Genomic DNA, 12615 nt, shown 5'->3' with positions numbered 1-12615 from the left:
TCATCGAAACGTAACCTAACGTGTATTTTTGAGCACCTGCTGTGTGCCAGTGAGGTATACGTGCTAAGAGGGGTTTCAATTCTTTTTTTTCTCAGCACTTTACAAAATACTCTGACATGCATTTTATTCACATTGGTCTTTATAACAACCTAACGAGGTAGGATCCCCATTTACAGACGGGAAGACTGAGTTTCAAAGAGGCTAAGTAATTTACCCATAATAACCCAACTAATAAGGGGTGTAGCGGGGCTCAAACCCGTCCTTTCTTTGGCGGGAAGCTGAGACCAAAGAGATGAAGGAATGAGGGGAAAACGGAGCAAATAATAAAAGCTGAGGTTCTGATGGGAAGAGCTGGAGAAGTCAGCGGGGACTGGAGCTGGACCTGACCAGGGGTGGACGGCGGGGGATGGTGTGTAGGATGGAGGCCGCGTGCGGGGATGGCTGGGCTCCCGGGGACCTTGCCTGTGCCCCTGGAGCTGCCCCCGACTTATCACACTTCACAGAGAATTCTTAAGGAAGCTTTCAAGAGGAAACTGCAGCTGCTCACTCCTGCCAAGTGTCTTTGCTCCCGTCTTTCTGTCTGAGTGTACAAACCACCTCTCCTCACTTCAGCGACTGCTGGCCTTGGGCTCTGTATACTGATCGTTTCTAATTTTTCCTGGAGGATTATTTATGACCTTCTAAAAGCAAAACCACATACTAAAATGTGCCAATATTAGAACATTAGTAAGCCAGAAATGATGCTCATTTCAAATAGCAGGGGGAAAGGGAGAGACGTGAAAAGGAATGCGCCTCTATGGGTCAGACTCTGTGCTGGCAACTGTGACATTCGTGATCTCTTTCAATATTCACTACTATGCAATGTGGAAGGTCGTATCAATTCCACTTTGGCAGCCGAGGAAACATTCAGAGAAGTGCTGTAACTTGGCCAAAGTCACGCAGCTAATAAGTGGCGAACCTATGATTTGAATCCAGGTCTGACTTCCAATAAACCACTATTTACAGCCTGTGGAATTCAGGTGGAATCAAGAGAGGACGAATAAATACAGTTTACTGGACAGTAAAACTCTTGACCCTTTTTATTAATTCAAGTTTACAAACAATGCAGTTTCAAAATTACCAGCTTCCAGAGAGTTCTTAAATCAGTGAAGTACTCAGAATTCATGAAATCCCAACAATTAGAGCTTGACACTGCCTGAGATGCCACTAGAGGACCCGACATGGAGGTGACCGATTCTACCTATGAACTTTCAGTTTTGAGAGTGTCCTATCAAAAATGAGGCCCCTGTTGCACTGGGTAGAGGATGCGGTAGAGATTCTCCGATAAACCTGATTTCTTTAAACGCTGTTTAGGACATGTGCCAAAGCTTGACACATTCTAATCACTTTACTTTCTTTGGCAGCTCCAACCTTGACGAGAGAGTAGGAAATACGTCTCCGCTTTGACGGGAACAATGTGTGACATGAAAGACCTCAGATGCTGTGCAGGTTTGTGACGGTTCTTCAGAAAAAGCATCCCCTGCCTGTTCTGCTCAATGCCAGTCCAGGTGAGTCACTGCCAGCCAAGCAGGTATTTTAAGACATGAGGAATCTAAGCCAGAACCAGCAAAGAAAGGTGAAGGATGGGTTATCGCCATTCGCTTTGATGGTTGTCATGGTGCTGGGAAAACCTTTTCTGGTTAGGGTCCGGCTCACCGCTGTTTTGCTAGTGACCACCCAGACACGGGTGTAGGACAGGGCGTGTGCACACACACCTGCAGCAGACACCCACTCTAGAGGCTCACGTTGGTTGGGTCGTGGTTAATCGGCTGTGCTCATGCGAATGGTAAATCCGCGCCCGACATCAGCTTGCAGGGAGCCAGCGTGACCCCGCCTCCCGCGACATCACTGGGTGTTTTGGAGCAGAGTCCGCGGATGCAGGAACTAACTCACTCTCTGCTCCCTGCTTCAGCATGTGGCTCTGGAAAATGCCCCATCGCTGTCTCTTAAATAGGATTCAAGGCTCAGGTCTTCTGCTAATCTGAGGGACAAGGGAAAGCTTCCAGGTCTCCAGGAGCTGGGGAGAGGGGCAGGGGTGCTGCGCACGGGAAATGACTGGAGCCCGAGGTCAGGCTGCACCCTGGCGCTGCCTGGGAGGACAGCCTCCCCTGCTGGCACCTACGCTGCAAAGCTCTGCCTGTCTGCGCTGAAGGGGACCTCGAGGCTCTGAGTGGGAAAGTAGGCTCTATGTTGCCCTGTAGGACGACCCACACTATAGGAGCCATCAGGATGCACTGTACTCTCCCCTCCAACTTCCCATAGGGCTGCCCCTCTCTCTCCAGCTCCTCTTTCACCCATTTTTGGGGTGGGGTGTCAGAGGTGGGGGAGGAGACTGCAGGGGCGGGTGGGGATGGGGTGGGAGCTACCATGCTACCTGGCTTTTCCTGAATCTCTTTAATTAAACTAAGCCTTTATATAAATGTAAAAAACAAGCAAGCTCCGTACCTGGGGCCTGCAGTCCCCTCCCCCAGATTCTGACTCACAGGCTAGGGGGGCAGCCTTATTTTATTAAGGGCCCAAGGGATTGGACTCTAGGTGATCCCGGACCACACTTCGAAAAACACTGGGGCAGGCATGAGCCAGCCTGTGTATGGGGTACAGCTAGTGTGAGAGGTAAATTCATCTAGTGTCTTAAAATAGTGGCAGGGGCTGAATTGTGATCCACACTCCCACATTCATTTATTGAAGTCCTAACCCCTGGGACCTCAGAATGTGACTGTATTTGGAGACAGAGACTTTAAAGAGATAATTAAGTTAAAATAAGGTCTTTAAATGAGCCCTAATCCAATATGACTGGTGTCCTTATAAGAAAACGAGATTAGGACACAGGCACGCACAGAGGGAAGGCCATGTGAGGACACAGGGAGAAGGCAGCCATCTGTAAGCTAGAGAGGGGCCTCAGAAAAAAACCTGCAGACACCTCAATCTCAGACTTCCAGCCTCCAGAACTGTGGGAAAATAAATCTCTGTTGTTTAAGCCACCCTGTCTGTGGTACTTTATTATGGCAACCCTACCAAACTAATACAAATAGGAGACCTGGTTTCACTGAATAATCCTCTCAGAAGGTAGAGCGTGCTTCAGCTTACTGTATAAACAGGCTAGTTTTAAGGACCAAAGGACATGAGTCCCAGCCCTGGTGTGTCAGAGGTGGCTCAGGCTACACAGAAAGCACAGCTTCCAGTGTCAGACATGCCTGCACTCAGTGGCCAGAACCTTCTCTCCTGGTTACCACCTGAGTGGTTTAAACAAGACAGTCATTATTTTTTTATTATTTTATTTAAAATATATGCACATAGTGCTTACTATGTGCCAGGTAATGTTCTAAGCACTGTGCAAATATTAACTCATTTAATCCTCATTACAATCCTGTGATAGATAGATAGACAGATGGACACACAGACAGCAGGTTCACGATCACTTAATTCAAAATATTCAGGGCTTCTTTCTCTAGCTGCTTTAGGTGTAGGGTTAGGTTGTTTATTTGAGATTTTTCTTGAGGTGAGACTGAATTGCTATAAACTTTCCTCTTAGAACTGATTTTGCTGCGTCCCATAGGTTTTGGGTCATCGTGTTTTCATTGTCATTTGTTTCTATGTATTTTTTATTTCCTCTTTGATTTCTTCAGTGAACAGGACCAGTAGGAAGAAGAACAAAGAAAACCCAAAGTCAGTAGAAGCAAAGAAATCATAAAGAACAGAGCAGAAATAAATGAAATAGAAATGAAGAAAACAATAGCAAAGATCAATAAAACTAAAAGTTGGTTCTTTGAGAAGATAAACAAAACTGATAAAGCCTTAGCCAGACTCATCAAGAAGAAAAGGGAGAGGATGCAAATCAATAAAATGAGAAATGAAAAAGGAGAAATGACAACTGACATCACAGAAATACAAAGGATTATAAGAGACTACTACAAACAACTATATGCCAATAAAATGGACAACCATGAAGAAATAGACAAATTATTGGAAAGGTACAGTTTTCCAAGACTGAACCAGGAAGAATTAGAAAATATAAACAGACCTATCACAAGTAATGAAATTGAAATTGTAATTAAAAATCTTCCAACAAACAAAGATCCAGGACCATATGGCTTCACAGGTGAATTCTATCAAACATTTAGACAAGAGCTAACACCCATCCTTCTCAAACTCTTCCAAAAAATTGCAGAGGGAGGAACACTCCCAAATTCATTCTACGAAGCCACCATCACCCTGATACCAAAACCAGACAAAGATATCACCAAAAAAAGAAAATCATAGACCAATAACACTGATGAACATAGGTGCAAAAATCCTGAAAAAATACTAGCAAACAGAATCCAACAGCACATTAAAAGGATCGTACACCATGATCAAGTGGGATTTATCCCAGGGATGCAAGGATTCTTCAATATATGCAAATCAGTCAATGTGATACACCATATTAACAAATTTAGGAATAAAAAACATATGATCATCTCAATAGATGCAGAAAAAGCTTTTCACAAAATTCAACACCCGTTATGATAAAAACTCTCCAGAAAGTGGGCATAGTGGGAAGCTACCTCAACATAATAAAGGCCTTATAAGACAAACCCACAGCAAACATCATACTCAATGGTGAAAAACTGAAAACATTTCTACTAAGATCAGGAACAAGACATGGATGTCCACTCTCGCCACTTTTATTCAACAAAGTTTTGGAAGTCCTAGCCACGGCAAGCAGAGAAGAAAAAGAAATAAAAGGAATCCAAATTGGAAAAGAAGAAGTAAAACTGTCACTGTTTGCAGATGACATGATACTATACATAGAAAATCCTAAGATGCCACCAGAAAACTACTAGAACTAATCAATGAATTCGGTAAGGTCGCAGGATACAAAATTAACGCACAGAAATTTCTTGCGTTCCTATACACTAACAAGGAAAAATCAGAAAGAGAAATTAAGGAAACAGTCCCATTTACGATTGCAACCAAAAGAATAAAATACCTAGGAATAAACCTACTTAAGGAGGCGAAAGACCTGTACTCAGAAAACTATAAAACACTGATGACAGAAATCAAAGATGACATAAACAGATGGAGAGATATACCATGTTCTTGGATTGGAAGAATCAATATTGTGCAAATGACTCTACTACCCAAAGCAATCTACAGATTCAGTGCAATCCCTATCAAACTACCAATGACATTCTTCATAGAATTAGAACAAAAAAATTTTACAATTTGTATGGAAACACAAAAGACCCTGAATAGCCAAAGCAATCTTTTTTCTTTAATAAATTTATTTATTTATTTATTTTTGGCTGCGTTGGGTCTTTGTTGCTGCGTGCAGTCTTTCTCTAGTTGTGGCGAGTGGGGGCTACTCTTCATTGTGGTGTGTGGGCTTCTCATTGTGGTGGCTTCTCATTGTGGAGCACGGGCTCTAGGCATGCAGGCTTCAGTAGTTGTGGCACTCGGGCTCAGTAGTTGTGACTCATGGGCTCTAGAGCACAGGCTCAGTAGTTGTGGCACACAGGCTTAGTTGCTCCATGGCATGTGGGATCTTCCCAGACCAGGGCTCGAACCCATGTCCCCTGTATTGGTAGGCAGATTCTTATCCACTGCATCACCAGGGAAGCCCAAGCCAAAGCAATCTTGAGAAAGAAAAACAGTGCTGGAGGAATCAGCGCCCCAGCTTCAAACTATACTACAAAGCTACAGTAATCAAGAGAGTGTGGTACTGGCACAAAAACAGAAATATAGATCAATGGTACAGGATAGAAAACCCATAGATAAACCCATGCACATATGGTCACCTAATTTACAACAAAGGAAGAAAGAACAAACAGTGGAGAAAAGACAGCCTCTTCAATAGGTGGTGCTGGAAAAACTGGACAGCTACATGTAAAAGAATGAAATTAGAACACTACCTAACACCATACACAAAAATAAACTCCAAATGGGTTAAAGACCTAAATGTAAGACAAGATATTATAAAACTCTTAGAGGAAAATATAGGCAGAACACTCCATGACATAAACCACTGCCAGATCTTTTTTGACTCACCTCCTAGAGTAACAAAAATAAAAACAAAAATAAACAAATGGGACCTAATTAAAGTTAAAAGCTTTTGCACAGCAAAGGAAACCATAAACAAGATGAAAAGACAAACTTCAGAATGGAAAAAAATATTTGCAAATGAAACAACAGCCAAAGGATTAATCTCCAAAATATACAAACAGCTCATGGAGCTCAATATCAAAAAAACAAACAACCCAATCCAAAAGTGGTCAGTCGACCTAAATAAACATTTCACCAAAGAAGACATACAGATGGCCAAGAGGCACATGAAAAGATGCTCAACATCACTAGTTATTAGAGAAATGCAAATCAAAACTACCATGAGGTATCATCTCACACCAGTCAGAATGTCCATTATCAAAAAATCTAGAAACAATGCTGGAAAGGGTGTGGTGAAAAAGGAACCCTCCTGCACTGTTGGTAGGAATATAAATTGATACAACCACTATGGAGAACAGTATGGAGGTTCCTTAAAAAACTAGGGCTTCCCTGGTGGTGCAGTGGTTGAGAGTCCGCCTGCCGATGTAGGGGACACAGGTTCATGCCCCGGTCCGGGAAGATCCCACATGCCGCAGAGCGGCTGGGCCCGTGAGCCATGGCCGCTGAGCCTGCGCGTCCGGAGCCTGTGCTCCACAACGGGAGAGGCCATAACAGTGAGAGGCCCGCGTACCGCAAAAAAAAAGAAAAAAAAAAAACTAAACTAAAAATAGAACTACCATATGACCCAGAAATCCCACTACTGGGAAAACCATAATTCAAAAAGAGACATGTACCACAGTGTTCATTGTAGCACTATTTACAATAGCCAGGACATGGAAGCAACCTAAATGTCCATTGACAGAGGAATGGATAAAGAAGATGTGGCACATATATACAGTGGAATATTACTCAGCCATAAAAAGAAACGAAACTGAGTTATTTGTAGTGAGGTGGATGGACCTAGAGTCTGTTATACAGAGTGAAGTGAGTCAGAAAGAGAAAAACAAATATGTATGTTATTTTTGTATACTATGTATGTATATAGTAAAGTCTTATGTATTTTAACACATATATATGGAATCTAAAAAAAAAAAGTGGTACTGATGAACCTAGTGGCAGGGCAGGAATAAAGACATAGACATAGAGAGAGAATGGAGTTGAGGGCACGGTGGGGAGGAGGAAGCTTGTTGAAGTGAGAGTAACATCGACATATATACACCACCAAATGCAAACTAGATAGCCAGTGGGAAGCAGCCGCATAGCACAGGGAGATCAGCTTGGTGTTTTGTGACGACCTAGAGGGGTGGGAGGGAGGCTCAAGAGGGAGGGGGTATGGGGATATATGTATGCATATGGCTGATTCACTTTGTTGTACAACAGAAACTAACACAGCATTGTGAAGCAATTATACTCCAGTAAAGATGTATCCAAAAAAAATATTCAGGGCCAGCAGTGTTTGGTGTGTCAGAACTTGGGGACTTGAGAAAGCAAATGCATTGCATGTACTGTAGGCTGCATAATGTCCTGTAGCATCTGTGACAGCATCCTGTAATCAAACGTACTCATATTTCTGTAGTGAGATGTATAGAGTGCATAAATAAAGTAGCCTCATGTAACTCAAGACAGGTTTCTCTAGCAAATGAGTTTATTTCAGATCAGGTTTTGCTGCCAAATGAGTTATAAATTTTGGCATTCGGAACTTTTAAGGTTTTGAAATGATATTCTCCCTGTTTCTTCAGATGAAGACACTGAGGCACAGGGAGGTGAAACAGTGTCCCACATTCGTTAACTCACGGGAGGTGAGGCTGGGCCACCAACCCGGGCAACCTGGCTCCAGACTCCAAGCTCTTCAAAGCCACGTGGCTGTGCCCCTCGGTGCTGCCCACTTCTCGAACGGGGCCTGACCCATCCGTAGAATACGGATCATGCCAACCTTGCAGCCTTGCTCTGAGGACCAGATACAATGTAAGTAGAGTTCTGTTATGGGTTGAATTGTGTCCCTCTCCCCGCCAAATTCATTTGTTGAAACTTTAACCCCAGTACCTCTGAATATAACCTTATATGGAAATAGGGTCATTGCAGATACAGTTAGTTAAATGAAGATGAGGTCATTAGGGTGGGCCCTAATTCAATCTGACCTGTGTCCTTATTTAAAAAAAGAAATTTGGACACAGACAGGCATGTGCTCAGGGAGAACGCCAGGTGAATATGAAAGCAGGGGTCAGGGTGATGCTTCCACAAGCCAAGGAATGCCCGAGATTGCCGGCAAAGCACTGGAAGCTAGGAGAGAGAGGCATGAAACGGCTTCTCTCAGTCAGCGCTCAGAAGGAACCAATTCTGCCAACACCTTGATCTCAAACTTGTAGCCCCCAGAACCGTGAGACAAATTGCTGTTGTTCAAGCCTCCCCCCCCCCCCCCCAGTTTGTGGTACCTTGTTACAGCCACCCTAGCAAGCTCGTACAGGTTCTTTACACAAGCACTGGGTTCCGAGTGGGAGGACAATAAATGGTAGGTAACCAGGCTTACTATATTTTTAGTATTTATTTATTTATTTTATTTTGGCTGCATTGGGTCTTAGTTGTGGCACGCGGGCTCTTTTGTTGAGGTACACAGGCTTCTCTCTAGTTGTGGAGGTTTTCTCTCTCTTGTCGTGCGGGTTTTCTCTCTCTAGTTGTGGCACGCGGGCTCCAGGGCACATGGGCTCTCTACTTGTGGCATGCGGCCTTAGTTGCCCCGTGGCATGTGGGATCTTAGTTCCCTGACCAGGGACTGAACTGGCATCCCCTGCATTGCAAGACGGATTCTTAACCACTGGACCACCAGGGAAGTCCCCGCTCTTATTATTTTTATGATGGAGGCTTCAGATTCTTCACAGAAAAATAATCAGTCAGTTAGATGATCTCTAAGGCCTCTTCCACTTTCCAGGTCTAATTTTGCATGATTATCCCACGAGGATAATTCAACTCCGCTTGTCACTTGCACCAATGGTCCAGGTCTTATAGCATTTCTTTGCTGTTTTAAAGATGGGAGAGGTGGTCTTAATAAGCAAAACAAAACAAAACGACGCAAGGAATTTCTCTTCCTGTGTTACGGGTTACATCCCTATACATTACAACTGAAACCCCTGAGCCCTAACTTGCCTTCTGATGTCCCTGCTTGTATCATCAACTCACTCAGCCGTGGGGTTTTTCTGAATCCCTTTCCCTTGTGTCTTTGGGGCTGCCGAGGTTAACCCACAGTGTGTGCTGGGCTACAAATTCTGCAGAGGAAAGCAGAAATCTAAGGTAGAGGTTGTTTCCTGTCAGTTAAGAGTGTATCATTGGAACCCTATTTAGACCTGGAAAGTTTGGGTTCTTCAGGTGGAAATGTGTCCTCACACTGCCATGTCACTGAGCAGATAAAAGCTGCTTTAAGAGAGTCTAAAAGCTGTCGAACACTTTTTCTCTTCCTAGGACAAGGCACCGTTGGCCCCAGTGTAGGGAAAGAGGTAAAATGCTAAACAGTTTTCCTTAGGCTGCAGTGACAGGCCCCCCATTGTCAGAGCTGCCACATGGTATGCGGGATCCTTAGTCTCCCGGACCAGGGATCGAACCTGTGCCTCCTGCAGTGAAAGCACGGAGATTTAACCACTGGACCGCCAGGGAAGTCCCCCTCTGCCTTTTAGATTCTACACATCAAGTCAGAAAGTGATTTGCTGTAGGTGGGGTGTGGCCCCCAAGTCCCCATCTGTGGAAATAGGACTTTGATGGCTGTGCATGTTCAGAGAAAGGACTTCAGGTTCCTTTGGCATCCCTTTGCACCTGTTCTCAAGGCTGCCTCTCCCATGCCGTGTCAGCCCCTGAGCCTTGGGCCAGGGGGCTGCTTCCCACTGGTTTCCTGGAAGCACTTCCTGACCAGGCCAGGGGGCCTCTCTCACCTCCCTGCAGCCCAGGCGCCATCCCAGAGCCAGGAGTGGCTTTAATATCTGCTTAAGTCTTTTCATCTTTTTTTTTTTTTTCGGTACGCAGGCCTCTCACTGCTGTGGCCTCTCCCGTTGCGGAGCACAGGCTCCGGACGCGCAGGCTCAGCGGCCATGGCTCACGGGCCCAGCCGCTCCGCGGCATGTGGGATCTTCCCGGACCGGGGACGAACCCGTGTCCCCTGCATCGGCAGGCGGACTCTCAACCACTGCGCCACCAGGGAAGCCCCCAAGTATTTTCATCTTTGCTGCCTGTTACTGGTTACCCTCCCAGGAAGTTGAGGAGAAGCGTACCTTTTCTTATCATAGCTGCAGCCTGCTGGAGTTCTGTTGGGATACGAAAATGCTTGCAGAGTGGGAGGTTTTACTTTGAGGATCTCATGGTTGGTGATTCCATCCAACACCAAAATGGGAGATTTAATTAAGCAGCAGTAAGTGCCTAATAGATGGAACTTCTCCGAAGTGGAGACCACACCTTGTTCATTTTTGAATCCTTGCTGCCTAGCCCAGAGCTTGGCACATAGGAGATGCGCAGTAAAATTGTTCGTTGGGTGAATGCACCTTTGTTTTCTTTCTTCTTCAGAAAGATGTCTGATGTGTGTTAAGTCCGAGAATCATGACCACAAACAAGGCTGGAGAATGCTTCTGCTTTGTAATAGCTCTCATGGGTCATGTCTAAGGAAAAGGTCCTGAGGCCAGAAGGCAGAGGTCCAGGTCTGGCTCAGCCATTATCCAAGAAACCCTGGGACCTTCGGCCTCCCTGGAGCTCAGCGTCCTCCGCTGCAGCATGGAAGTCATCCTGTCTCCTCTGCCTGCCTCTCTGCATGGTTATGAGAACGTGACACGAGAATGGATGTAACAATTTTCTGAGAATTTCAAAGACCGTGCCGAAGGTATTACTTTTATATATATATATATTTTTTTGTTACAGATACTTGTGGACTTGAGCTGCTCGTGATTATCTTTTTTCTCAATCTCTTTTCTTCCACAAGTTCATGCTTAGGAACCAAAGCCAGGTTTACCTCCTTCCCCAGCTAAAGAAATATGCATCCTGGTAGGCCAGGCACTGCCAAGTGCTGGCCTCCTTGGAGTTCAATCGCCTGTCTGGTCAGCAAACATTCCTGCATCACAGGTGGCAAGGGACAAGTTAAGTCGCGGAAGACTGGCTGACAGATAGTTGTCAAAGCCACCAAGAGCAGAAGCAGCACGGTCTTCTCCCCAGAGCACTGTGCTCCTCTACGCCTCCTTGAGCTGCGTCCAGAGAGCACTTGGCGCCCTTTCTGTCTAGAACAGGCCCAGGGAGGAGGTAAGTCGTGCAGCCAGCCGGGGACCAGGAGAGCCTGGGCAGGACCCTCGCCTCCTGACTTCCGAGAGCTGCCTCCGCCCCCTGCGCCTCTCCAGGGACTGATGGATGAGGCCGTGATGGGCGTGCTTGGCCTCCTGCTGTCTCTTGTTGCTCAAGTAACTGAGTGAGATGAAACAGAAACAAGCCACGTGACCTTGCTGCCTCCACCCATGCGTCCAGACAGCCCCCGTCTCAGCCAGAGAGTCACAGTCAGGCCAGTCGATCGGGGCTGGGCGTGGTTTTGGGGTCAGGGACCCCTTCCCCGAGGAGAAACGCCTGAGCTGGGTGGCCGCCGATATTCTCTGAACACTGTTCTTGAGCAGACAAGATGTTGAAGCGGGGGTGGGCTGGGGGGCAGAGGTTGAGGGATCAGAATGATTTGAGTGTGCGGCTGCCAGTATGTCACATAGCTGGAATGGTGCGAGGCCTAGGATCTAGCTGCCTGTCCTTGGTTTACTCAGGGAATCTATAGAACGAGAGGGCAGAGGGCATGGCCTCTAACCCTCACCTTTGAAATCTGTGTCTCTAGCTTTCCCGCTTGCCCCCAAGCTTTCAGATAAGGGCGTTTCATTTTTTTTAAATAAATAAATTTATTTATTTATTTATGGCTGTGTTGGGTCTTCGTTGCAGTGAGCAGGCTTTTCATCGCACTGGCTTCTCTTGTTGCGGAGCGCAGGCTGTAGGCGCGCGGACTTCAGTAGTTGTGGCTCACGGGCTCCAGAGCGCAGACTCAGAAGTTGTGGTGCATGGGCTTAGTTGCTCCACCACATGTGGGATCTTCCCGGACCAGGGCTCGAACCCGTGTCCCCTGCATTGGCAGGCGGATTCTTAACCACTGCGCCACCAGGGAAGTCCCAAGGGCCTTTCTTAAGAGCCACATGATACCATGGGGATGAGGGCAAGGTCAGCTGGGAAAGAGGTACCTCCTTGCAGGCCACAGAGAGGGGAGCTAGTCAGAGGAGAGGAGAGGAGAGGTGCTGGGCAGGGCACCACATAGACAACCACTGCAAGGTCTCCCTCCAGCCTCAAGGCCCAGCTCAACGATGACCTTCTTCTAAAGCCTTTTCAAATCCACCTGGGCTGGAAATACACTTTCCTCCTCTCTACTTACCCAGTGTTTTCATTTGCATCTCCCTGTACACTTAGCACCTGTTTACCATGTCCTCACGTTTTGAATAACTTTTGTTACACAAATATTAATATGTGCTTATTGAAGGAAAAATTAGAAACACAGACACTCACAAAGAAGAG

The 12615-nt window shown here is 45.9% G+C and overlaps 1 long non-coding RNA gene across 4 annotated transcripts in view; it reads left to right on the top strand.

Annotated features, from left to right (window-relative positions):
- Nucleotides 1–11943, top strand: part of LOC132424975 (uncharacterized) — a 37291-nt gene extending 25348 nt beyond the window's left edge. For 2 of the 4 annotated variants that reach the window (XR_009519313.1, XR_009519314.1), the window contains 3 exons: nucleotides 1404–1547; nucleotides 7800–8025; nucleotides 10603–11943. This is a non-coding gene — a long non-coding RNA (uncharacterized lncRNA). The remainder of the gene's footprint in view (nucleotides 1–1403; nucleotides 1548–7799; nucleotides 8026–10602) is intronic. The other 2 variants (XR_009519315.1, XR_009519316.1) reach the window with 2 other exon arrangements.
- Nucleotides 11944–12615: the final 672 nt, after the last annotated feature.

The sequence above is a fragment of the Delphinus delphis genome, chromosome 4, assembly GCF_949987515.2.
Source record: "Delphinus delphis chromosome 4, mDelDel1.2, whole genome shotgun sequence".
Taxonomy (NCBI): domain Eukaryota; kingdom Metazoa; phylum Chordata; class Mammalia; order Artiodactyla; family Delphinidae; genus Delphinus; species Delphinus delphis.
Note: the sequence above shows the minus strand (reverse complement) of the source record. Positions and strands in the feature narration are given on the sequence as shown.